The 24,822-nt window shown below is 49.2% G+C and overlaps 1 long non-coding RNA gene across 1 annotated transcript; it reads left to right on the forward strand.

Annotated features, from left to right (window-relative positions):
* The first annotated feature begins 17,996 nt into the window (after positions 1-17,996).
* LOC134911094 (uncharacterized) lies at positions 17,997-24,524 on the forward strand. Its single transcript, XR_010176316.1, has 3 exons — positions 17,997-18,213; positions 19,594-19,732; positions 24,244-24,524. It is a non-coding gene; the product is annotated as an uncharacterized LOC134911094 (long non-coding RNA).
* The last annotated feature ends 298 nt before the right edge of the window (positions 24,525-24,822 follow it).

Here is a 24,822-nt window from a genome sequence, read left to right on the forward strand (position 1 = left end):
CAGGAAGGGAGTCACAATTATCCCGTACTTGGACGATCTCCTAATAAAAGCGAGATCAAGAGAGCAGTTGTTGAACAGCGTTTCACTCTCCCTGAGGGTTTTGCAGCAACACGGCTGGATTCTCAATCTACCAAAGTCACAGTTGGTTCCAACGAACCAATTGCCCTTCTTAGGCATGATTCTGGATACAGAACAGAAAAGGGTTTTTCTCCCGATGGAAAAGGCCCAGGAACTCCAGAGCTTGGTCAGAGACCTGTTGAAGCCGAAAAGGGTGTCGGTGCATCTATGCACTCGAGTTCTGGGTAAGATGGTGGCGTCTTACGAGGCCATTCCATTCGGCAGGTTCCATGCGAGGACTTTTCAGTGGGACCTTCTGGACAAGTGGTCCGGGTCACATCTACATATACATCAGAGGATCAGCCTGTCCCCAAGGGCCAGGGTATATCTCCTGTGGTGGCTGCAGAGTGCTCACCTTCTAGAGGGTCGCAGGTTCGGCATTCAGGACTGGGTTCTGGTAACCACGGACGCGAGCCTCCGAGGATGGGGAGCAGTCACACTGGGAAGAAACTTCCAAGGTCTTTGGTCAAGCCAGGAGGCTTGTCTACACATCAACGTACTGGAATTAAGGGCCATATACAACGGCCTTCGTCAAGCGGAGAATTTGCTTCGCGACCTACCGGTTCTGATCCAGTCAGACAACATCACCGCAGTGGCTCATGTAAACCGCCAAGGCGGAACAAAGAGCAGAGTGGCAATGGCAGAAGCCACCAGGATTCTTCGCTGGGCGGAAAATCATGTAAGCGCTCTGACAGCAGTCTTCATTCTGGGAGTGGACAACTGGGAAGCAGACTTCCTCAGCAGACACGATCTACATCCAGGAGAGTGGGGACTTCATCAGGAAGTCTTTGCGGAGATTACAAGTCAGTGGGGACTGCCTCAAATAGACATGATGGTGTCACGCCTCAACAAGAAGCTTCCGAGGTATTGCGCCAGGTCAAGGGACCCTCAGGCGGTAGCAGTGGACGCCCTGGTGACACCATAGGTGTTCCAGTCGGTCTATGTGTTCCCTCCTCTTCCTCTCATCTCAAAGATATTGAGAATCATAAGACGAAGAGGAGTACAGACAATTCTCATTGTTCCAGATTGGCCTCGAAGGGCCTGGTATCCGAATCTGCAGGAAATGCTCACAGAAGATCCGTGGCCTCTTTCTCTCAGAGAGGACCTGTTGCAACAGGGGCCCTGTCTGTTCCAAGACTTACCGCGGCTGCGTTTGACGGCTTGGCGGTTGAACGCCGGATCCTAGCGGAAAAGGGCATTCCAGATGAGGTATTCCTACTCTGATAAAGGCTAGGAAGGAGGTGACAGCAAAACATTATCACCGTATATGGAGGAAGTATGTGTCTTGGTGTGAATCCAAGAATGCTCCTCCGGAAGAATTTCATCTGGGCCGTTTTCTTCACTTCCTACAGACCGGAGTGAATTTGGGCCTAAAATTAGGCTCCATTAAAGTTCAGATTTCGGCCCTATCCATTTTCTTTCAGAAGGAATTGGCTTCTTTCCCAGAAGTCCAGACTTTTGTGAAAGGAGTGCTGCATATCCAGCCTCCTTTTGTGCCTCCAGTGGCACCATGGGACCTAAACGTGGTGTTACGGTTCCTTAAGTCTCGCTGGTTTGAGCCGCTTCAAACGGAGGAACTAAAGTATCTCACTTGGAAGGTGGTCATGTTGTTGGCCTTGGAGTTAGCGGCTTTGTCTCACAAGAGCCCCTATCTGATCTTCCATGTGGATAGAGCTGAGTTTTTGCCTAAGGTGGTTTCCTCTTTTCATATGAACCAACCTATTGTGGTGCCTGTGGCTACGCGGGACTTGGAGGATTCCGAGTCCCTTGATGTGGTCAGGGCATTGAAAATTTATGTAGCCAGAACGGCTCGGGTTAGGAAAACAGAGTCACTGTTTGTCCTGTATGCAGCCAACAAAGTTGGCGCTCCTGCTTCTAAGCAGACTATTGCTCGCTGGATCTGTAACACGATTCAGCAGGCTCATTCTACGGCTGGATTGATGTTACCAAATTCTGTAAAGGCCCTTTCCACTAGGAAGGTGGGCTCTTCTTGGGCGGCTGCCCGAGGTGTCTCGGCGTTACAGCTTTGCCGAGCGGCGACTTGGTCGGGTTCAAACACCTTTGCAAAGTTCTACATGTTTGATACCCTGGCTGAGGAGGACCTCATGTTTGCTCAATCGGTGCTGCAGAGTCATCCACACTCTCCCGCCCGTTTTGGAGCTTTGGTATAATCCCCATGGTCCTTACGGAGTCCCCAGCATCCTCTAGGACGTGAGAGAAAATAAGATTTTAAACCTACCGGTAAATCTTTTTCTCATAGTCCGTAGAGGATGCTAGGCGCCCGTCCCAGTGCGGACTGAATTCTGCAAGACTTGTATATAGTTTTGGCTTACATAAGGGTTATGTTACAGTTTGATCAGTCTCGGGCTGATGCTGTTTTGTTTCATACTGTTAACTGGTTCGTATATTCCACGTTATACGGTGTGGTTGGTGTGGGCTGGTGTGAATCTTGCCCTTGGATTAAGAAATCCTTTCCTCGTACTGTCCGTCTCCTCTGGGCACAGTTTCTCTAACTGAGTTCTGGAGGAGGGGCATAGAGGGAGGAGCCAGTGCACGCCCATATCTAAAGTTCTTTTTAGTGGCCATGTCTCCTGCGGAGCCCGTCTATTTCCCCATGGTCCTTACGGAGTCCCCAGCATCCTCTACGGACTAGGAGAAAAAGATTTACGGGTAGGTTTAAAATCTTATTTTTGGTTACCTACCGGTAAATCCTTTTCTCGTAGTCCGTAGAGGATGCTAGGCGCCCGTCCCAGTGCGGACTGAATTCTGCAAGACTTGTATATAGTTTTGGCTTACATAAGGGTTATGTTACAGTTTGATCAGTCTCGGGCTGATGCTCTTTTGTTTCATACTGTTAACTGGTTCGTATATTCCACGTTATACGGTGTGGTTGGTGTGGGCTGGTGTGAATCTTGCCCTTGGATTAAGAAATCCTTTCCTCGTACTGTCCGTCTCCTCTGGGCACAGTTTCTCTAACTGAGTTCTGGAGGAGGGGCATAGAGGGAGGAGCCAGTGCACACCCATATCTAAAGTTCTTTTTAGTGGCCATGTCTCCTGCGGAGCCCGTCTATTTCCCCACGGTCCTTACGGAGTCCCCAGCATCCTCTACGGACTAGGAGAAAAAGATTTACCGGTAGGTTTAAAATCTTATTTTTGGTTACCTACCGGTAAATCCTTTTCTCGTAGTCCGTAGAGGATGCTGGGCGCCCGCCCAGCGCTTCGTTTTCCTACACTTGTTATCTGGTTCAGTACAACTTTGTTTTTAGTTAAGTACCGCGTTGTTTACTTGGTAAGTAATGTTCTCAGCGGTTGCTGAGTTTTCAAGCTAAGTTAGCTTGACGTGCCTTGTATGTGTGAGCTGGTATGAATCTCACCACTATCTGTGTATAATCCTTCTCTCGAAGATGTCCGTCTCCTCGAGAACTGCTAACAAGTGGCCTGTCCATTCGAAGGTGGGAGGAGCCAGCTGTGGGTTTCCCTACTTCCTCAGGAAATGGATAACCAGAGCCGTAAAGAGCTGTGCTGTTGCTTGGAAACGCTCCCTAGTGGAGTGGGAGCTGTGCTGTTTCCAGGAGACACTCTGAGCAGTAGATAGTGAGCTGATGCAGTGAGACCCACCTGCCCGCGCTTTTCCGGGGCTGTGAACAACAGAAGTCAATGACAGGTTGGAGGAATTCATGTCAGAAGAATTCGTCTCGTAGTTTCAGGTGATAGTTAACAACTAAGGGCCTATTTCAGAGGCAATCGCTGCTACAACAACAATCGCACTCTGCGCGTGCACACTGCGCATGTGCAACCAGTGAGATGCGAAAGCATCTCACTGCTGCGATTGCCTCTGCCTGAGTGACAGGCAGAGGTGGGAGGGGGCGTGCCAACGGCGTTAGAACTCCTTTGGGAGGGGGGGGGGGGCGGTCCGGACAACGCAGGCGTGTCCAGACCATTTCGGGGGCGGGGCCCGCAGCTGCTGCGACCCAGAACGCAGTGGGTAGCTGTCTGCCAGCGCAGCTAGGTTGCGCAGGTAGGGAGCTACTTGGCGGGGGGGCAAGGCCTGACATGCGGGGCGGACTAGCCCTGTACTGGGCGTCCCCCCGCATGAGTGAAACTGATCATAGATGTGCTAAATTTAGTTCTGAACCCCCTAAAAATAAGAATTTACTCACCGGTAATTCTATTTCTCGTAGTCCGTAGTGGATGCTGGGTACTCCGTAAGGACTATGGGGTATAGACGGGCTCCGCAGGAGACTGGGCACTCTTAAAAGAAAGATTAGGTACTATATCTGGTGTGCACTGGCTCCTCCCTCTATGCCCCTCCTCCAGACCTCAGTTAGGGAAACTGTGCCCGGAAGAGCTGACATTACTAGGAAAGGATTTGGAATCCAGGGTAAGACTCATACCAGCCACACCAATCACACCGTACAACTCGTGATAACTATACCCAGTTAACAGTATGAACAATAACTGAGCCTCTCTCAACAGATGGCTCATACAATAACCCTTTAGTTAAGCAATAACTATATACATGTATTGCAGAGAGTCCACACTTGGGACGGGCTCCCAGCATCCACTACGGACTACGAGAAATAGAATTACCGGTGAGTAAATTCTTATTTTCTCTGACGTCCTAGTGGATGCTGGGAACTCCGTAAGGACCATGGGGATTATACCAAAGCTCCCAAATGGGCGGGAGAGTGCGGATGACTCTGCAGCACCGAATGAGCAAACTCAAGGTCCTCCTCAGCCAGGGTATCAAACTTGTAGAATTTTGCAAAAGTGTTTGAACCCGACCAAGTAGCAGCTCGGCAAAGTTGTAAAGCCGAGACCCCTCGGGCAGCCGCCCAAGAAGAGCCCACCTTCCTCGTGGAATGGGCTTTTACTAATTTAGGATGCGGCAGAATGTGCAAGCTGAATCGTGCTACAGATCCAGCGAGCAATAGTCTGCTTTGAAGCAGGAGCACCCAGCTTGTTGGGTGCATGCAGGATAAATAGCGAGTCAGTTTTTCTGACTCCAGCCGTCATGGAAACATAAAGTTTCAGGGCCCTGACTACGTCCAGCAACTTGGAATCCTCCAAGTCCCTAGTAGCCGCAGGCACCACAATAGGTTGGTTCAGATGAAAGGCTGATACCACCTTAGGGAGAAATTGGGGACGAGTCCTCCATTCTGCCCTTTCCATATGGAAGATCAGATATGGGCTTTTACATGACAAAGCCGCCAATTCTGACACACGCCTAGTCCAAGCTAAGGCCAAAAGCATGACCACTTTCCACGTGAGATATTTTAGCTCCACGGTCTTAAGTGGCTCAAACCAGTGGGATTTTAGGAATCCAACACACGTTAAGATCCCAAGGTGCCACTGGAGGCACAAAAGGGGCTGAATATGCAGCACCCCTGTAACAACGTCCGAACTTCAGGCAGTGAAGCCAGTTCTTTTTGAGCGAAAAAGGGATAGGGCCGAAATCTTAGCCTTTATGGATCCTAATTTTAGGCCCATAGTCACTCCTGACTGTAGGAAGTGCAGGAATCGACCCCCCTGGAATTCCTCTGTAGGGCCTTCCCGGCCACACACCAAGCAACCTATTTTCGCCATATACAGTGAAAAAGTCTTGCTGTCACGTCTTTCCTAGCCTTTATCAGCGTAGGAATAACTGCATCCGGCATGCCCTTTTCCGCTAGGATCCGGCGTTCAACCGCCATGCCGTCCAACGCAGCCGCGGTAAGTCTTGGATCAGACAGGGTCCCTGTTGCAACATGTCCTGACTGAGAGGCAGAGGCCATGGGTCCTCTGAGAGCATTTCTTGCAGTTCCGGGTACCGAGTCCTTCTTGGCCAATCCGGAGCAAAGAATATTGTTCACACTCTTCCGTTTATTACAATTCTCAGCCCTTGGGTCTGAGAGGAAGAGGAGGGAATATATAGACCGACTGGAACACCCATGGTGTTACTAGTGCGACCACAGCTATCGCCTGAGAGTCCCTTGACCCAGCGTAAAACCTTTTTTTATCTTTTTATTGAGGTGGGACGCCATGTAGTCCACCTGAGGCAGTTTCCATCAATTTGCAAAACTGCGTGAAGACTTCCTGATGAAGTCACCACTTTCCCGGGTGGAGGTCGTGTCCACTCCCGGAATGAACACTGCTGACAGTGCGCTTACTTGATTCTCCGCCCAGCGAAGAATTCTGGTGGCTTCTACCCTCGCCACCCTGCTCCTTGTGCCGCCCTGGCGGTTTACATGAGCCCCTGCGGTCTGACTGGATCAGAACCGGTTGGTCGCGAAGCAGGAACTCCGCTTGACTTAGGGCGTTGTATATGGCCCTTAGTTCCAGGATATTGATGTGAAGGCAAGTCTGTTGGCTTGACCACAAACCTTGGAATTTTCTTCCCTGTGTAACTGCCCCCCACCCTCGGAGGCTTGCATCCGTGGTCACCAGGACCCAGTCCTGAATGCCGAATCTGCGGCCCTCGAGAAGGTGAGCACTCCGCAGCCACCACAGGAGAGACACCCTGGCCCTGGGGGATAGGGTGATTAACCGATGCATCTGAAGATGTGATCCGGACCACTTGTCCAGTAAGTTCCATTGTGCATGGAACCAGCCGAAGGGGATGGCCTCGTATGATGCCATCATCCTTCCCAGGACTCGAGTGCAGTGATGCACTGACACCTGTTTTGGTTTTCAATAGATTCCTGACCAGTGTCATGAGCTCCTGAGCTCTCTCTATCGGGAGATAAACCCTCTTCTGGTCTGTGTCTAGGATCATGCCTAGGCGAGGCAGATGAGCTGTAGGAACCAACTGCGACTTTGGAATATATAGAATCCAGTCGTGTTGCCGTTTCACTTCCAGAGAAGGTGATACGCTGTCCAGCAACTGCTCTCTTGATCTCGCTTTTATGAGGAGATCATCCAAGTATGTGATAATAGTGACACCTTGCTTCCGCAGGAGCACCATCATATCTGCCATTACCTTGGTGAAATTGGTAATGACAATCCTGTACCGCAATTCTGAGGTACGCCTGATGAGGTGGATAAATGGGGACACGAAGGTATGCATCCCTTATGTCCCGATTCATTTCAGGCTTGCAATGACCGCATCTTGAACCTGAACCTTTCCAGGTATATGTTCAGGGATTTTAATTCAATATGGGTCTAACCGAACCGTCTGGTTTCGGGATTATAACATGGTCGAATAATAACACCCTCTTGTTGAAGGAGGGGACCCTTGACCACCACCTGTTGAAGATACAATTTACGAATTGCAGTTAACACTGGCTCCCTCTCTTGGGGGGAAGCCCGCCGGATCCTCGGTGAGGGGGCATCTTCTCACAGTCCAGCCTGTATCCCTGCGATACAAATTCTATTGCCCAGGGATCTAACAGGGAGTGAACCCACTTGTGGCTGAACTTACGAAGGCGTGTCCCCACCGGGCCTAGCTCCGCCTGTGGAGCCCCAGCGACATGCAGTGGATTTTTGTAGAGGCCGGGGAGGACTTCTGTTCCTGGGGACTAGCTGTGTTGTACAGCTTCTTTCCTCTGCCCCCGGCTCTGACAAGAAAGGACGCACCTCAGACTTTCTTGTTTTTTTTTATTCGAAAAGCTGCATTTAATAATGTCGTGCTTTCCTAGGCTGTGCAGGAATATAAGGCAAAATATCAGAATTACCAGCTATAGCTGTGGAGACCAGGCCCGAGAACCTTTCTCCACACAATCCTCAGCCTTCCATATGCCTCTAAAGTCGGCATCATCTGTCCAATGTATATTCTACAGGACACGTCAAGCAGAAATCGACATAGCTTTTGTCTCTAGGACCCAGTATACTCATGTCCCTTTGGGCATGCTTTATAATTATATTTCTCTGACGTCCTAGTGGATGCTGGGAACTCCGTAAGGACCATGGGGAATAGCGGCTCCGCAGGAGACAGGGCACATCTAAAGAAAGCTTTAGGATCACCTGGTGTGCACTGGCTCCTCCCCCCATGACCCTCCTCCAAGCCTCAGTTAGATTTTCTGTGCCCGACGAGAAGGGTGCACACTAGGGGCTCTCCTGAGCTCTTTGTGAAAGTTTTAGTTTAGGTTTATTATTTTCAGTGAGACCTGCTGGCAACAGGCTCACTGCATCGAGGGACTAAGGGGAGAAGAAGCGAACTCACCTGCGTGCAGAGTGGATTGGGCTTCTTAGGCTACTGGACATTAGCTCCAGAGGGACGATCACAGGTTCAGCCTGGATGGGTCACCGGAGCCGCGCCGCCGGCCCCCTTACAGAGCCAGAAGAGCGAAGAGGTCCGGAAAAATCGGCGGCAGAAGACTTTCCTGTCTTCAGATAAAGGTAGGCGCACAGCACCGCAGCTGTGCGCCATTGCTCTCAGCACACTTCACACTCCGGTCACTGAGGGTGCAGGGCGCTGGGGGGGCAGCGCCCTGAGACGCAATAAATCGTTAGAAAACCTTTTATGGCTAAAATAAATGCATCACATATAACTCCTGGGCTATATGGATGCATTTAACCCCTGCCAAAACATACAAGAAAACGGATGATAAGGACGCCGAGAAAGGGGCGGAGCCTATCTCCTCAGCACACTGGCGCCATTTTCCCTCACAGCTCAGTTGGAGGGAAGCTCCCTGGCTCTCCCCTGCAGTCACTACACTACAGAAAGGGGTTAAAAAAGAGAGGGGGGCACTAATTAGGCGCAGTATAAACAATACAGCAGCTATAAAGGGAAAAACACTTATATAAGGTTATCCCTGTATATATATAGCGCTCTGGTGTGTGCTGGCAAACTCTCCCTCTGTCTCCCCAAAGGGCTAGTGGGGTCCTGTCCTCTATCAGAGCATTCCCTGTGTGTGTGCTGTGTGTCGGTACGTTTGTGTCGACATGTATGAGGAGAAAAATGATGAGGAGACGGAGTAGAGTGTCTGTAATAGTGTTGTCACCCCCTGGGGGGTCGACACCTGAGTGGATGTACTGTGGAAATTGCGTGACAGTGTCAGCTTTGTATAAAAGACAGTGGTTGACATGAGACAGCCGGCTACTCAGCTTGTGCATGTCCAGACGTCTCATATAGGGGCTCTAAAGCGCCCGTTACCTCAGATACAGACGCCGACACGGATACTGACTCCTGTGTCGACGGTGAAGAGACAACCGTGATTTCCAAATAGGGCCACACATTGCATGATTGAGGCAATGAAAAAAGTTTACACTTTTCTGATAATATGAATACCACCAAAAAAAAAGGGGTATTATGTTGGTGAGGAAAAACTTCCTGTAGTTTTCCTGAATCTGAGAAATAAAATGCGTGGGTGTCCCCCCGATAACAATTGATAATTTCTAAAAAGTTATTGGCAGTATACCTTTTCCCGCCAGAGGTTAGGGTGCGTTGGGAAACACCCCCTAGGGGGGATAAGGCGCTCACACGCTTGTAAGAACATGGGCTCTACCCTCTCTTGAGATGGCCGCCCTTAAGGATCCTGCTGATAGAAAGCAGGAGGGTATCCTAAAATGTATTTACACACATACTGGTGTTATACTGCGACCAGCAATCGCCTCAGCCTGGATGTGCAGTGCTGGGTTGGCGTGGTCGGATTCCCTGACTGGAAATATGATATCCTAGATAAGGACAGTATATTATTGCCTATAGAGCAATTAAAAGATGCATTTCTATATATGCATGATGCACAGCGGAATATTTGCCGACTGGCATCAAGTATAAGTGCGTTGTCCAATTATACCAGTAAAGTGGTCAGGTGATGCGGATTCCAAACGGCATTTGGAAGTATTGCCTTAAAAGAGGGGATGTACCCCAGGTCGCCTCTCAAAATAAGACGCCGTATTATCAGGCGCAGGCCTGGTTGGCAAGCGGACAAAAGGGTTCCTCTTTTCTGCTCGTGACAGAGGGAGAGGAAAATGGCTGCAGAGATCAGCCAGTTCCAAGGAACAGAAACTCTTTTCCGCCTCTGCCAAGCCCTCAGTATGACGCTAGGGCTTTACAAGTTCAGGCACGGTGGGGTCCCGTTCTCAATGAATTTCAGTGCGCAGTGGGCTCACTCGCAAGTAGACCCCTGGATCCTTCAGGTAATATTTCAGGGGTACAAATTGGAATTCGAGACGTATCCCCCTCGCCGTTTCCAAAGGTCTGTTTTACCGACGTCTCCCGCTGACAGGGAGGCAGTTTTGGAAACCATTCACAAGCTGTATTCCCAGCAGGTGATAATCAAGGTACCCCTCCTGCAACAGGGAACGGGGTATTATTCCACACTATTGTGGTACCGAAGCCAGACGGCTCGGTGAGACCGATTTTAAAATCTAAAATCTAAAATCTTTGAACACTTGCATACAGAGGTTCAAATTCAAAATTGAGTCACTCAGAGCAGTGATTGCAAACCTGGAAGAAGGGGACTACATGATGTCTCGGGACATCAAGGATGCTTACCTTCATGTCAAAATTTACCCTTCTCACCAAGGGTATTTCAGGTTATGGTACAGAACTGTCACTATCAGTTCGGACGCTGCCGTAGGGATGGTCCACGGCACCCCGGGTCTTTACTGAAGTAATGACCGTAATGATGATATTCCTTCGAAGGAAGGGAATTTTAGTTATCCGTTACTTGGACGATTCCCTGATAAGGGTAAGATCCAGGGAACAGTTGGAGATCGGTGTAGCACTATATCAGGTAGTGTTGCGGCAGCACGATTGGATTCTCAATATTCCAAAATCGCAGCTGGTTCCGACGACTTGTCTTCTGTTCCTAGGGATGATCCTGGACACAGTCCAGAAAGAAGGTGTTTCTCCCGGAGGAGAAAGCCAGGGAGTTATCCGACAGGAACCTCCTAAAACCGAACCAAGTCTCAGTGCATCAATGCACAAGGGTTCTGGGTAAAAATAGTGGCTTCCTACGAAGCAATCCCATTCGGCAGATTCCACGCAAGACTTTCCAGTGGAACCTACTGGACAAATGGTCCGGGTCGCATCTTCAGATGCTTCAGCGGATAACCCTGTCACCGGGGACAAGGGTATCCCTCCTGTGGTGGTTGCAGAGTGCTCATCTTCTAGAGGGCCGCAGATTCGGCATTCGGGACTGGGTCCTGGTGGCCAGGGATGCCAGCCTGCGAGGCTGGGGAGCAGTCACACAGGGAAGGAATTTCCAGGGCTTATGGTCAAGCCTGGAGACATCTCCATATAAACATTCTGGAACTAAGGGCCATTTACAATGCCCTAAGTCAAGCGAAACCCCTGCTTCAGGGTCAGGCGGTATTGATCCAATCGGACAACATCACGTCAGTCGCCCACGTAAACAGACAGGGCGGCACGGGAAGCAGGGGGGCAATGGCAGAAGCAGCAAGGATTCTTCGCTGGGCGGAAAATCATGTGATAGCACTGTCAGCAGTGTTCATTCCGGGAGTGGACAACTGGGAAGCAGACTTCCTCAGCAGACACGACCTTCACCCGGGAGAGTGGGGACTTCACCCAGAAGTCTTCCACCTGATTGTAAACCGTTGGGAAAAACCAAAGGTGGACATAATGGCGTCCCGTCTAAACAAAAAACTAGACAGATATTGCGCCAGGTCAGGGGACCCTCAGGCAATAGCGGTGGACGCTCTGGTAACACCGTGGGTGTACCAGTCAGTGTATGTGTTCCCTCCTCTGCCTCTCATACCAAAAGTACTGAGAATCATAAGAAGGAGAGGAGTAAGAACTATACTCGTGGTTCCGGATTGGCCAAGAAGGACTTGGTATCCGGAACTTCAAGAGATGCTCACGGACGAACCGTGGCCTCTACCTCTAAGAAAGGACCTGCTCCAGCAGGGGCCTTGTCTGTTCCAAGACTTACCGCGGCTGCGTTTGACGGCTTGGCGGTTGAACGCCGGATCCTGAAGGAAAAAGGCATTCCAGATGAAGTCATCCCTACCCTGGTCAAGGCCAGGAAGGACGTAACCGCAAAACATTATCACCGCATTTGGCGAAAATATGTTGCGTGGTGGGAGGCCAAGAAGGCCCCTACAGAGGAATTTCAACTGGGTCGTTTCCTCCATTTCCTGCAATCAGGACTGTCTATGGGCCTAAAATTAGGGTCCATTAAGGTTCAAATTTCGGCCCTGTCGATTTTCTTCCAAAAGGAACTGGCTTCAGTGCCTGAAGTTCATACATTTGTAAAAGGGGTACTGCATATACAGCCTCCTTTTGTGCCTCCAGTGGCACCTTGGGATCTCAATGTTGTGTTGAGTTTCCTATAGTCACATTGGTTTGAACCACTCACCACTGTGGACTTAAAATATCTCACATGGAAGGTGACGATGCTGTTAGCCCTGGCTTCAGCCAGGCGTGTGTCAGAATTGGCGGCTTTATCATATAAAAGCCCTTATTTAATATTTCATTCTGACAGGGCAGAATTGAGGACTTGTCCTCAATTTCTACCTAAGGTGGTTTCTGCATTTCACATGAAGCAACCTATTGTGGTACCTGCGGCTACTAAGGACTTGGAGGATTCCAAGTTGCTTGACGTGGTCAGGGCCCTGAAAATATATGTTTCCAGGACGGCTGGAGTCAGAAAATCTGACTCGCTGTTTATCCTGTATGCACCCAACAAACTGGGTGCTCCTGCTTCTAAGCAGACGATTGCTCGTTGGATTTGTAGTACAATTCAGCTTGCACATTCTGTGGCAGGCCTGCCACAGCCAAAAATCTTAAAATGCCCACTCCACAAGGAAGGTGGGCTCATCTTGGGCGGCTGCCCGAGGGGTCTCGGCTTTACAACTTTGCCGAGCAGTTACTTGGTCAGGAGCAAATACGTTTGTAAAATTCTACAAATTTGATACCCTGGCTGAGGAGGACCTGGAGTTCTCTCATTCGGTGCTGCAGAGTCATCCGCACTCTCCCGCCCGTTTGGGAGCTTTGGTATAATCCCCATGGTCCTTACGGAGTTCCCAGCATCCACTAGGACGTCAGAGAAAATAAGAATTTACTTACCGATAATTCTATTTCTCGTAGTCCGTAGTGGATGCTGGGCGCCCATCCCAAGTGCGGATTGTCTGCAATACTGGTACATAATTATTGTTACCAAAAAAATTCGGGTTATTGTTGTAGTGAGCCATCTTTTATAGAGGCTTCTCTATTATCATGCTGTTAACTGGGTTCAGATCACAAGTTGTACAGTGTGATTGGTGTGGCTGGTATGAGTCTTACCCGGGATTCAAAATCCTTCCTTATTGTGTACGCTCGTCCGGGCACAGTGTCCTAACTGAGGCTTGGAGGAGGGTCATGGGGGGAGGAGCCAGTGCACACCAGGTGATCCTAAAGCTTTCTTTAGATGTGCCCTGTCTCCTGCGGAGCCGCTATTCCCCATGGTCCTTACGGAGTGCCCAGCATCCACTACGGACTACGAGAAATAGAATTATCGGTAAGTAAATTCTTATTATCTATCACTTAAGACAGTATCTTAAAATATTTATATGCATACTAGGGTCTCAATCTCTGCTGATAAGGTACCTGTCCACGCTGCCACAGCGCTATAAACCCATGCCGACACAATTGCCGGTCTGGGTAGTATACTAGAATGTGCACACTATCTGCAGGATCCCTGAGAATAGCTAGTGCAAACAGAACACCCAAGGGGAAGATTCTCAACACATCCTGGCCCTAGTGGGGAAAGGATACAGCCTGAGAATTCTCTTGTGGGAAGCTGCCGTCTCTTGTCTGGAGATTCCCGCTCTTTTTCCTCATGAGAGGAGGGAAATTTACCTCAGCATTCTTCCCCTTAACATGTGTACTCTCGTGTCAGGGACAGATGAGTCATCAGTGATATGCAAATCATCTTTTATTCCAATAATCATATATTGAATATCTTTTAGCCCTCTTGGCTGTAACTTTGCATTATCGTAGTCGCCAGTGGAGTTAAACTCCGTGTCGATACTTTGTTATTTTGGATAGTGAGCATAGAGAGACTCTAAAGGACTCTGTGACATAGGGACAGACCAGGGTAGATTTCCTTTCTGTTCCCTAACCTTTTGTGCAATAATTTTACCTCAGCACTTACACATATCCAAACAGGTGTCGGCGTTTTTGACGGAGACACCCTCCCACACACTTATCCGCTCTATCACCTGCTTAGAGGAGCCTTTTACCTAAGACATGTCGACACACGCGTACCGACACACCACACACACAGGGGATGCTCTATTTGAAGACAGTTCCCCCACCAGGCCCTTTGGAGAGACAGAGAGAGAGTATGCCAGCACACACCACAGCGCTATATAATACAGGGATGTACACTATACTGAGTGATTTTTCCCCTATAGCAGCTTATATACACAGTTTTGCGCCTAAATTTATGTGCCCCCCCTCTCTTTTTTACCCTTTGTGTACCAGGATACTGCAGGGGAGAGCCTGGGGAGCTTCCTTCCAGCTGAGCTGTGAAGAGAAAATGGCGCCGGTGTGCTGAGGAAGAAGGCCCGGCCCCCTCAGCGGCGGGCTTCTGTCCTTTTATGTACTTTAATGGCGGGGGTTAATGCACATATACAGTTTATCAGACTTTATTATGTGCTTTTCGCCAAGTAAGGTAATCTAATTGCTGCCCAGGGCGCCCCCCCCCCCCAGCGCCCTGCACCCATCAGTGACCGGTGTGTGTGGTGTGCTAAGGGAGCAATGGCACACAGCTGCAGTGCTGTGCGCTACCTTAATGAAGACCGGAGTCTTCAGCCGCCGATTTTCAACTTCTTTCGTTCTTCTGGCTCTGCAAGGGGGACGGCGGCGCAGCTCCGGGACCGGACGACCGAGGACTGGGCCTGTGTTCGATCCCTCTGGAGCTAATGGTGTCCAGTAGCCTTAGAAGCCCAAGCTAGCTGCAAGCAGGTAGGTTCGCTTCTCTCCCCTCAGTCCCACGTAGCAGTGAGTCTGTTGCCAGCAGATCTCACTGAAAATAAAAAACCTAACAAATACTGTCTTTTCTAGGAAGCTCAGGAGAGCCCCTAAGGTGCATCCAGCTCTGGCCGGGCACAGATTCTAACTGAGGTCTGGAGGAGGGGCATAGAGGGAGGAGCCAGTGCACACCAGATATAGTACCTAATCTTTCTTTTAAGAGTGCCCAGTCTCCTGCTGAGCCCGTCTATACCCCATGGTCCTTACGGAGTACCCAGCATCCACTAGGACGTCAGAGAAATAGCTTTAAGAACATATAGGGCATTCAATTCTAGGCAATGTCGGCCCTTGGAGCAATGGACCGACTGTAATTCTAGTATGGTTGGAGCTGTGTCCTGTGCTGCAAAGTGCCGATTATCGTTACTTTGTGCAGGACCCGTTTAGAGGGAGAGAAGATGCTGATGTTTGCTCAATTCAGCAATTCCTTTTTTGTACAGCCCAATCGTCAGAGTTGCACTGTGCACTTGCGGTAATTGATTAGCGATGACAGGCGCATGCGTATCATAATGGTTTCGGGGGCGTGTCTGAGCCTGCGACTGTGTCATTGCAGCTAAAAAGGTCTAGCGGCTTACATGAACATTCAGAGCAACCGTGCCAGTGGTCGTGATGCTGATCCGATGATGTGTCTTTGGACGCGGCACTCGGATTGCAGGTGCTGGCAGGAGGCGTCTTTTCCCTGCAGACACCTCCTGCAGCGTTGTTACACAGCAGCAATGTTTTCTGCTCCCCAACTCTGAATCAGATCCTTTAATAGATTGTACTGGTGAATGCACAGAATGCATGACAAGTGCAAGGAAAACGTGTTCATTATGGGGGTCATTCCGAGTTGATCGCTTGCTGCCGATTTTTGCAGCGCAGCGATCAGGTGAAAAATTGGCATTTCTGCGCATGCGTTTGGGCCGCAATGCGCACGCGCGTCGTACGGGTACAAAGCCCGTTGTGGTTTTGCACAGGTTGTAGCAAAGTTTTCAGTCGCACTGACGGCTGCAAGAAGATTGACAGGAAGGGGGCGTTTCTGGGTGTCAACTGACCGTTTTCAGGGAGTGTTTGCAAAAACACAGGTGTGTCTGAAAAAACGCAAGCGTGGCTGGGCGTTCGCTGGGCAGGTGTGTGACGTCAACTCCAGACACGAATAGGCTGAAGTGATCGCAAGCGCTGAGTAGGTTCAGAGCTACTCTGAGACTGCACAAACTGTTTTTGCAGAGCCCGGCTGCACATGCGTTCGCACTTCTGCCAAGCTAAAATACACTCCCCAGTGGGCGGCAGCATAGCGTTTGCACGGCTGCTAAAAACTGCTAGCGAGCAATCAACTCGGAATGACCCCCTATGTGCGTGATTAAGCAGTCAATCAGTTTGGTAAAACAGTGATATCACTGAGGCAGTGCCTGGCTGACATTTATGTGGTCTGACATACATAGGGAGGAATTCAATTATGGACGAAGGGGGCAAATTGCCATTGCTGCTGCGTTTAAATGCCAGCAACGCAGCCTGATTCGCCCCCTTCACCCTGCCTGCCCTAATGCCGGCTTCACCTAAAAGTGCTCGCTACCTATGGGGCAGTGAGCACTTTTGTGCAAGATCCCTGCCGTCGTAAAGTTCTGCAGTGTTGGGCGGATTGAATTCCCCCCCTACAAGGTGATGTGTACAGCTCTATGCAATAGAGATAGCATTTACTTTGCAATCGCATCAAATAGAAGTTGAACCCTGATGGCTATGACACGCCTGCATTTCCTGATTTCCTATCCCTCACCCCCGGGCACCTGTCAATCACCATGTGATCGTATCCTTCCGGGATGTGATTGAATGGTGAAGGGTCGCGCACATGTACTATGGCTGCTGTGCGTGCGCAGGCCCCTGAATGCAGATGCTGCGTGCAAACACAGCGACTGCATTTAACTGAATTAAGCCCATTAACCTGGTTCCTTCTTTTCTAGGCTAAGGATAGAAAACAACTATAGAATAAACTGCATTAGGTTTACTGAAATAACTTTAAGAGATACCCAGGTCCGGCCGGCACATTACGGCAGCTACACAGCCGCGTATGGCGCCAAGATGTAAGGGTGCCATCTCCTGAGACTTGTGAGGTGAATGACAGAGAAAGGCCGCTCTCACTTCTCCCCACTCCTCTCAGCTCCTCCCCTCAGAGTGACACAGTCTGGTTACAAGAGTCTGTGCCAGACTGGAGGGAGAGGGGTGGCTGCGCTCTCTCCAATCCACATTTTGTTCAAACCCGGCTTCCTCTCTCTCTCTCTCTCTCTCCGAGGCTCTGCTTGGGTGCCGGGGATCAGTTCTGGGCCCAGGTAAGAAAATCATCCACTGACTATAGTGTCACCCTCTCCCTGGTGTTAACCCCTCCCAGTCACCCACTGCTGTCACCCTATCCCTGGTGTCACTCTCTCCCTGTCACACTCTCCCTGGTGTCCCTCCATGTCACCTTCTCCCTGGCTACACCCCCCCCCCCCTCCCCGCCTCCTCATCCACTCCCTGGCATCACCCTCTCTCTGGTGTCAACCACCGCTGTCACCCGCTCCCTGGCGTCACCCTCTCCCTGTCACCCACTGCTGTCACCCTTTCCCTGGTGTCATTCTCTCCCTGTTACCCACTGCTGTCACCCTCTCTTGGCGTTACCCTTTCTCTGGTGTCATCCTCCCCCTGGCATCACTCCCTTCCTGTCACGCACACCCTGGCGCCACCATCTCCCTGTCACCCACTGCTGTAACCCTCTCTTGGCATTACCCTCTCCATGTCACCCACTGTTGTCACCCTTTCTCTGGTGTTACCCTCTCCCAGGCATCACCGCCTCCCTGTCACCCACTGCTATCTCCCTCTCCCTCTCACACACTGCTGTCAACGACTCCCTGGCATCACCCTCTCCCCTTCTCCCTTTCACCCTCCACTGTCGCCCTCTCCTGTCGTCAGCCTCTCCCTGTCACCCACTGCTATCATTCTCTCCCTTCTACTCACTGCTGTCACCAGGGCCGGCGCAGCACTGTGGAGGGTGCTGCCGCTGCCTTCTCCATCCCTGGACTGCTAGCTGACCACTTCTGCCTCCCGAGATGAGCTCACGGATAGCCTGAAGCGCTTACATCTGCAACAGCAGGCAGAGAGAGCCCGAACTGTGGGGTGAGGTGAGCTAGGAGCCTGGAGGGGAAGCCCTGGAACTGGGCTGCACACTGCAGGTGCCATCTTGCTGCAAGGTAAGTACACTGCCCTCCTGCTGCTGCTGAGAGCAGAGGCCACCAGCGCAGTCTAATTTGCCACCTACTGCCTGCTTCTGCCACCGGTTTTCACTATAACAGCACCAGGTCTGGGAGGAAATTCCCAGGGCCTTATCCCACTGGGACTCCTTCCACTGCTTATCCTACAGTGCCTTCTTAGTCACCTACTGTCTCCCTGTCACCCCTTCCTACCCAGTCACCCACTATCTCCCTGTCACTCCTTCCTACCCAGTCACCCACTATTTCCCTGTCACCCCAGTCACCCACTATCTCCCTGTCACTCCTGTCTACCCAGTCACCCACTATCTCCCTGTCACCCCTGCCTACCCAGTCACCCACTGTCTCCCTATCACTCCTTCCTACCCAGTCACCCACTATCTCCCTGTCACTCCTTCCTACCCAGTCACCCACTATCTCCCTGTCACTCCTGCCTACCCAGTCACCCACTATCTCCCTGTCACTCCTTCCTACCCAATCACCCACTATCTCCCTGTCACTCCTGCCTACCGAGTCACCCACGATCTCTCTTTCACCCCTGCCTACCCACTGTCACCCTGCAACCTCAGTCACCCACTGTCACCCTGCAACCTCAGTCATCCACTGTCTCCCTGTTACCCCTACCACCCCAGTCACCTACTATCTCCATCACCCCTGCCTCCCCAGTCACATATCTTTCTATCACCCATTATCCCACTGTAACCCCTCTCTCACCAATCACATAATGTCTCCCTGTCACCCACTATCTCCCTTTACCCTTGGGGGTACTATTGTGTGGTCACACCCTTTCCTTTTGAGACCACACCGCTTTTTGTGGTGCATGCCCAAGGCGCACACTGTCCCTTTAAAAAGTTTTTCTCATGAAGGGGCGCCAAAATCTATATTCGCTTGCCAAAAAAATTAAGCTCGGGCCGGCCCTGGTGATACCACTGATATTACAATATATATTCACAACAGCAGTCCTTTAATAAATTGTATTGCAAGTTTTTATTTATAAGTATATATACTGTTTATATTGTTATGTTACATCATTAAGTTTTTGCAAATGAAATTATCATGAAGAGGAAATTAGATTAAATGATGTTGCAAGCGACACATCACCAGTAAGTGATTAACTCAGTTTGAAGCTATTAGTTAAAACAAGGGACAGGGGGACTATTATATTACCAGTACCACAGGATTCAGTATCCTAATGTATGAATACTAGCGTTGCTTATTACAAATGAGAAAGCAATTCTAAATGATTCGACTTTCTCTGGATTGTATTTCATAGGGAGGGGGCAATGTTCCCATTTGTTTGCAAATTGCCTGCGGTTTTGTGTATTACTAAATGATGATGTTGAATAACAGTTTCGCTTTCAGACAACAAATATTGTAGTTCAATCATCTTGAAAGATGTGAAGAAGAAAAAACGATTTCCATGTTAGATAACGACGAACAACATGACAGTTATTTGAAATATGGGACCAAAGGATGTCTGTGGGTCATACAGTTATTACAGGTGAATGCTATAAGAAAATGAACGCATTCTACTTTGTTTATACTATTATACTATTTTTATATATTCTCACAGAGATGATAAACAAAGTAATGCCTATTTGTGTCTGTTTTGTATGTTGTTTTTGCCGGAATATAGGCCCTCATTCCGAGTTGATCGGTCGCAAGGCGAATTTAGCAGAGTTACACACGCTAAGCCTACGCCTACTGGGAGTGAATCTTAGCTTCTTAAAATTGCGACCGATGTATTCGCAATATTGCGATTACAAACTACTTTGCAGTTTCTGAGTAACTTCAACCTTACTCTGCCTGTGCGATCAGTTCAGTGCTTGTCGTTCCTGGTTTGACGTCACAAACACACCCAGCGTTCACTCAGTCACTCCCCCGTTTCTCCAGCCACTCCTGCGTTTTTTCCGGAAACGGTAGCGTTTTCATCCACACGCCCATAAAACGCCGTGTTTCCGCCCAGTAACACCCATTTCCTGTCAATCACATTACGATCGCCGGAGCGATGAAAAAGCCGTGAGTAAAAATACTATCTTCATTGTTAAATTACTTGGCGCAGTCGCAGTGCGAATATTGCGCATGCGTACTAAGCGGATTTTCATTGCGATGCGATGAAAAATACCGAGCGAACGACTCGGAATGATGGCCATAGTTTCTTCTTCAGGGTCCATAGCGGTGCAAACGGGTCGGAAATGCACATGCGCGGTAGACGCATTGTGCACGCGCATCGTTGCCTGGCGACAATCGTCACCGGACAACGACACCACCAGCGATAAATGTGATCGCAGCGGCGTTCGCAAGAAGACGGACAGGCGGAAGGCGTTCCGGAGCGGATACTCACCGTTTTCCAGGCGTGATGAGTCCAACGCAGGCGAGGTGAGTCCAACGCAGGTGTGTCGAGGCGTTTGGAGGGCAGATGTCTGACGTCAGGACCGGGACCTTCATCGCTGGATCCGTCGCACTGGGTGAGTAACTGCAGCCCATGTCTTGTTTTACTTGAAACCTTTTTACCATAGCAGGGCTGCACAAGCGATCGCATCCCTGCTATGCTAAAATACACTCCCCCATAGGCGGCGTCAGGTTGATCGCACGAGCAGCAAAAAGTTGCTAAGTGCGATCAACTCAAAATCTAATTTCATACAGAGCTGCCTTAACATCAAATACAGATGTGTCCTTATACATCTTTGTTGCAGTCATGCCAAACAGCCCCTCTTGGCGATCCAGGTAGCGTTGTGCGTCTTTTTGGCATTTTTTAAAATGCATCTTAGTTGGAACACAATGCGACTAGGACGCACCAGCACACTGTGCTGAGTAATGAGATAGATGATACTTATATATCTGTGTGCGGCTGAGTCTCTGAATCTGTACACGAGGTGCTACAGTCTAGCAGCCGCAGCTCTTTTCCAATATAGGTCCTGTTCTGCTCTGTGTACAGAACATACAATATACAAGTGTCATATATCAATAGTAGAGTTGCGCGGGACCTGGCAGCTCACTCAAGCCAGGCATCTCACACTGCATGGCGTATTGAGGTTAGACGTATGAGGAAACATCTGTATATTCATATTTATTTATCACTTACTCCCTCCCCACATGCCACCCTGCGCTGAGATTAACTGAGAAGCCCTGCTAGGGTAACACATCTTTATCTTGCAAGCACACACTCAGACGTTGACAGGCGCAGACGTATCCTCTTACAATGAGCACCTTTATGATATACTGGGCGAGACGCCGGTGCTACTGAGGCATTCCGAGATCAGAAGTCCGCCAAGCCCCGTCCCCTCTCCTGGGACTGGGAACCTGTATTGGCTGCAGGCCTCCTGGCACAATTGAAAGCCCCTTTTTAATAGAACGAACACCCGGCATGTCACCACGGCTTCCGATTCATCTTTCACACTGGGCCATCACTTGCCGCCGCATGGGGAAGAGAAAGCAGCGTCCAGCCAGGCTCGCCTCCTCAGGCCACCCACACCATGTATTGAGGGGGTATCAGGGCGCTGCTGCAGGTCCCTGCTGGGGGGACAGGCAGGAAGGAGAACAGCCGGGGAGATGGTGATGCTCAAGCCACCAGCGCCGAAGCCGTTTGTACGGCGAGAGCTGGAGGGGCAGGATAAACCGAGCCAAACATCCTGGGCATTTGCTTGCATAGACATGCCTATTATTGCAGCGTGTCTATGTGTGCAGCTATCTGGCCAGCGCTGTTCAAATCAGTCGTGCTTGTTGGAAGATTTCAGCATGGCCGACCGACGTATCAGCACTAATTGTGAAGGCTGCTATCAGAAATTGTGGGGCCTGGGACTGACAAAGGACCCCCCTCGAATATGGGCAAACAGGAGGGAGGAAGAATAGGAGGAAATGGGAGAGAAAGAGAGGGCATAGAGGAAGCGGTAGTAGCCTGCGTGGTGCCGTGGGAGTGTAATCATTTATCAATTGACTCTGCCATCGACAGGGCCCCTCAGCTGCCCAGGCCCGGTACTAGAGTACTGGCTGTCCCCCCCTGATGGCGGCGCTGCTGATATCTGGCTGATATGCCAGATAATTGTAACGTGTGCCCTAAGGATTCATTAAAAGTGACAATAGTGAGATTTGAAGAATCATAAGCTTCGTAGCCTATGTTTTATAATATTTCTAGTTTTAAACGGTATCTGGTCTCTAGGTCGACAAGACTTAGGTCGGGCACTATTGGTCAACAGTAACTACGTCGACAGGTCAAAAGGTCGACATGAGTTTTTAAAAAAAAATTCAACTTTTTCATACTTTACGATCCACGTGGACTACGACTGGGAACGGTAACCTGTGCGAGGCACCTTGCCCGAAGCATGGCGAGCCATGCGAGGGGACGCGGTGCAGTAATTGCGGTGCACTTATTTGGGGTCACTGTACGGCGAAAACGACACCAAAAAGATTTTTAAAACCTCATGTTGACCTTATGACCTGTCGACCTAGAATCCCTGTCAACCTAGTTACTGTCGACCACTAGTGGTCGACCTAGACACTGTCCACCTAAGTCTTGTCGACCTTCAATACCACACCAGTTTTATACTATGTTGTGGTTGGTTGTTTTTAGATGTATGCTTACAAATGAAAGAGTTAGCAAGTCAGAGGGGGTAATTCAGAGTTGATCGCAGCAGCAAATTTGTTAGCAGTTGGGCAAAACCATGTGCACTGCAGGGGGAGCAGATGCAACATGTGCAGAGAGAGTTAGATTGGGGTGGGTTATATTGTTTCTGTGCAGGGTAAATACTGGCTGCTTTATTTTTACACTACAACTTAGATTTCAGTTTGAACACACCCCACCCAAATCTAACTCTCTCTGCACATGTTACATCTGCCCCCCCCCCCCCCTGCAGTGCACATGGTTTTGCCCAACTGCTAACAAATCTGCTGCAATCAACTCTGAATTAGGCCCAAAGGACGAAGAAACAGTATGATTGTTGTATAAGAAAGGGGAGAGAAAATTGTTGGGTGCTTGTAGGCCATAATTTTATTGAATGTTGATGATCATTTTTATGCTAAGGTGTCGGTTGACAGGGGGACTTATGCAAGTGGATCAGTGTGGAGGGCATGTGATAATTTGAAGTTGTGGCTCAAATAGGGATCTCCGGAGAGTTTGTGCACAAGGTCCCAAGCAAGTTGGAGTTTATGGTTTATTAAATATTGAATATTCCTATTAAGACCTATAAAAGACATTTGGGAGCATCAGAGGCGTTTGGGAGATGTAGGAGGTATGATGTGATTAAGAGCTTCATCAGGAAGAATGATTATATTGAAGAATGAATGGAGGATTTCAAAGGGAAAAATAAAGTTTTGCAAGTCATACCTGGTAGAGAGTGTGTCTCTGCGATATTGATATGATGAGGACAAGCAAAGTTATTGAGGTGTGGAAAGAAATGAGAATAAATGGCAGGGGATGTATGAAAAACAACATATGGATAGGTTGCATTTAGACTGAGCTGTTTAACAACATAAATACTTATAAACAAAAGGAACATACCAGTCCTGACTCCTGCATGGGCGTGTTGTTTATTATTATCACCAGGCTCAAAAGGACTGATTTGGGACACTATAGACAAGATGTGATGAGCTAAACAGGAAAACACTCTGTAATAGATTATCCCAGCAGCAGAAGTAAAACAAAGCCAGGGCACACTGGCAGTGATCAGAGCAGGTAGCATACAAAAAGTAGAGTTCGGGTCACAGGCAGTGGTCAGTGCCGGTAGCATACAAAAAGTAGAGTCCGGGTCACAAGCAGTGGTCAGTGCAGGTAGCATACAAAAAGTAGAGTCCGGGTCACAGGCAATGGTCAGTTTGACAACACTATTGTGAAAACGTTACATACCAGTAAAAGATAAGCAACACAATTTCACATAAACTGTGCATAGTCACTTTTAACAACCTTCGAGCATTATACAATTTTGTATACATATCATGTGTGTGTGTTTTATTATTTATGGTTATATAATATGTGCAGTAGTACTGTACTGTATAACTATTAAATATATTTTACAGAATTTTATTGAAAGACAGTGCCGCCCAGGGCTGGATTAAGAGCCACACGGGCCTGGGGCTGAAAATCATCAGGGGCCTATTGTGAGAAGCAGAGGAGGTGTGGCCAGTGATGTGTGAGTGTGGCAAGTGCCATCAAAATAAATAAATCTGGGCCATTGTTTTATATTTGTAGAATAATTTGTGGCTCCACAGTTTTCCTCATTATTGCCAGATGAGAGCACACTTGCTTCAGTTCTACGGTAAAAGAATTCTAGTTTAATCAAGACGGCCATTTCTCATATCCCCCTACTATTAACAACATAATTCTGCTGTTTTACGTTGTAAATAAAAAAAATGAGATGTCCTTGTGTTAGGGTTAGCTGCCGCCACATTCCGCCTACAAAGTAAAACAGTACTGTGGCTTTCTTCAAGGTGTTCAAGGTGGTATTGTAATGAACAAGACATGTCATCTGAGTTCTTAAGCTCACAAGTAGGCAGGTAAGAAACAACTTTAATATGTGTCAGAGAAGTAACACTATCTGGCCAATTATCTTATAACTACTGTAAATAGGTTTAATAGAAAATGCGTGGCTTTCCTAA

This window comes from Pseudophryne corroboree, chromosome 4, assembly GCF_028390025.1.
Source record: "Pseudophryne corroboree isolate aPseCor3 chromosome 4, aPseCor3.hap2, whole genome shotgun sequence".
NCBI classification, from domain to species: Eukaryota; Metazoa; Chordata; class Amphibia; order Anura; family Myobatrachidae; genus Pseudophryne; species Pseudophryne corroboree.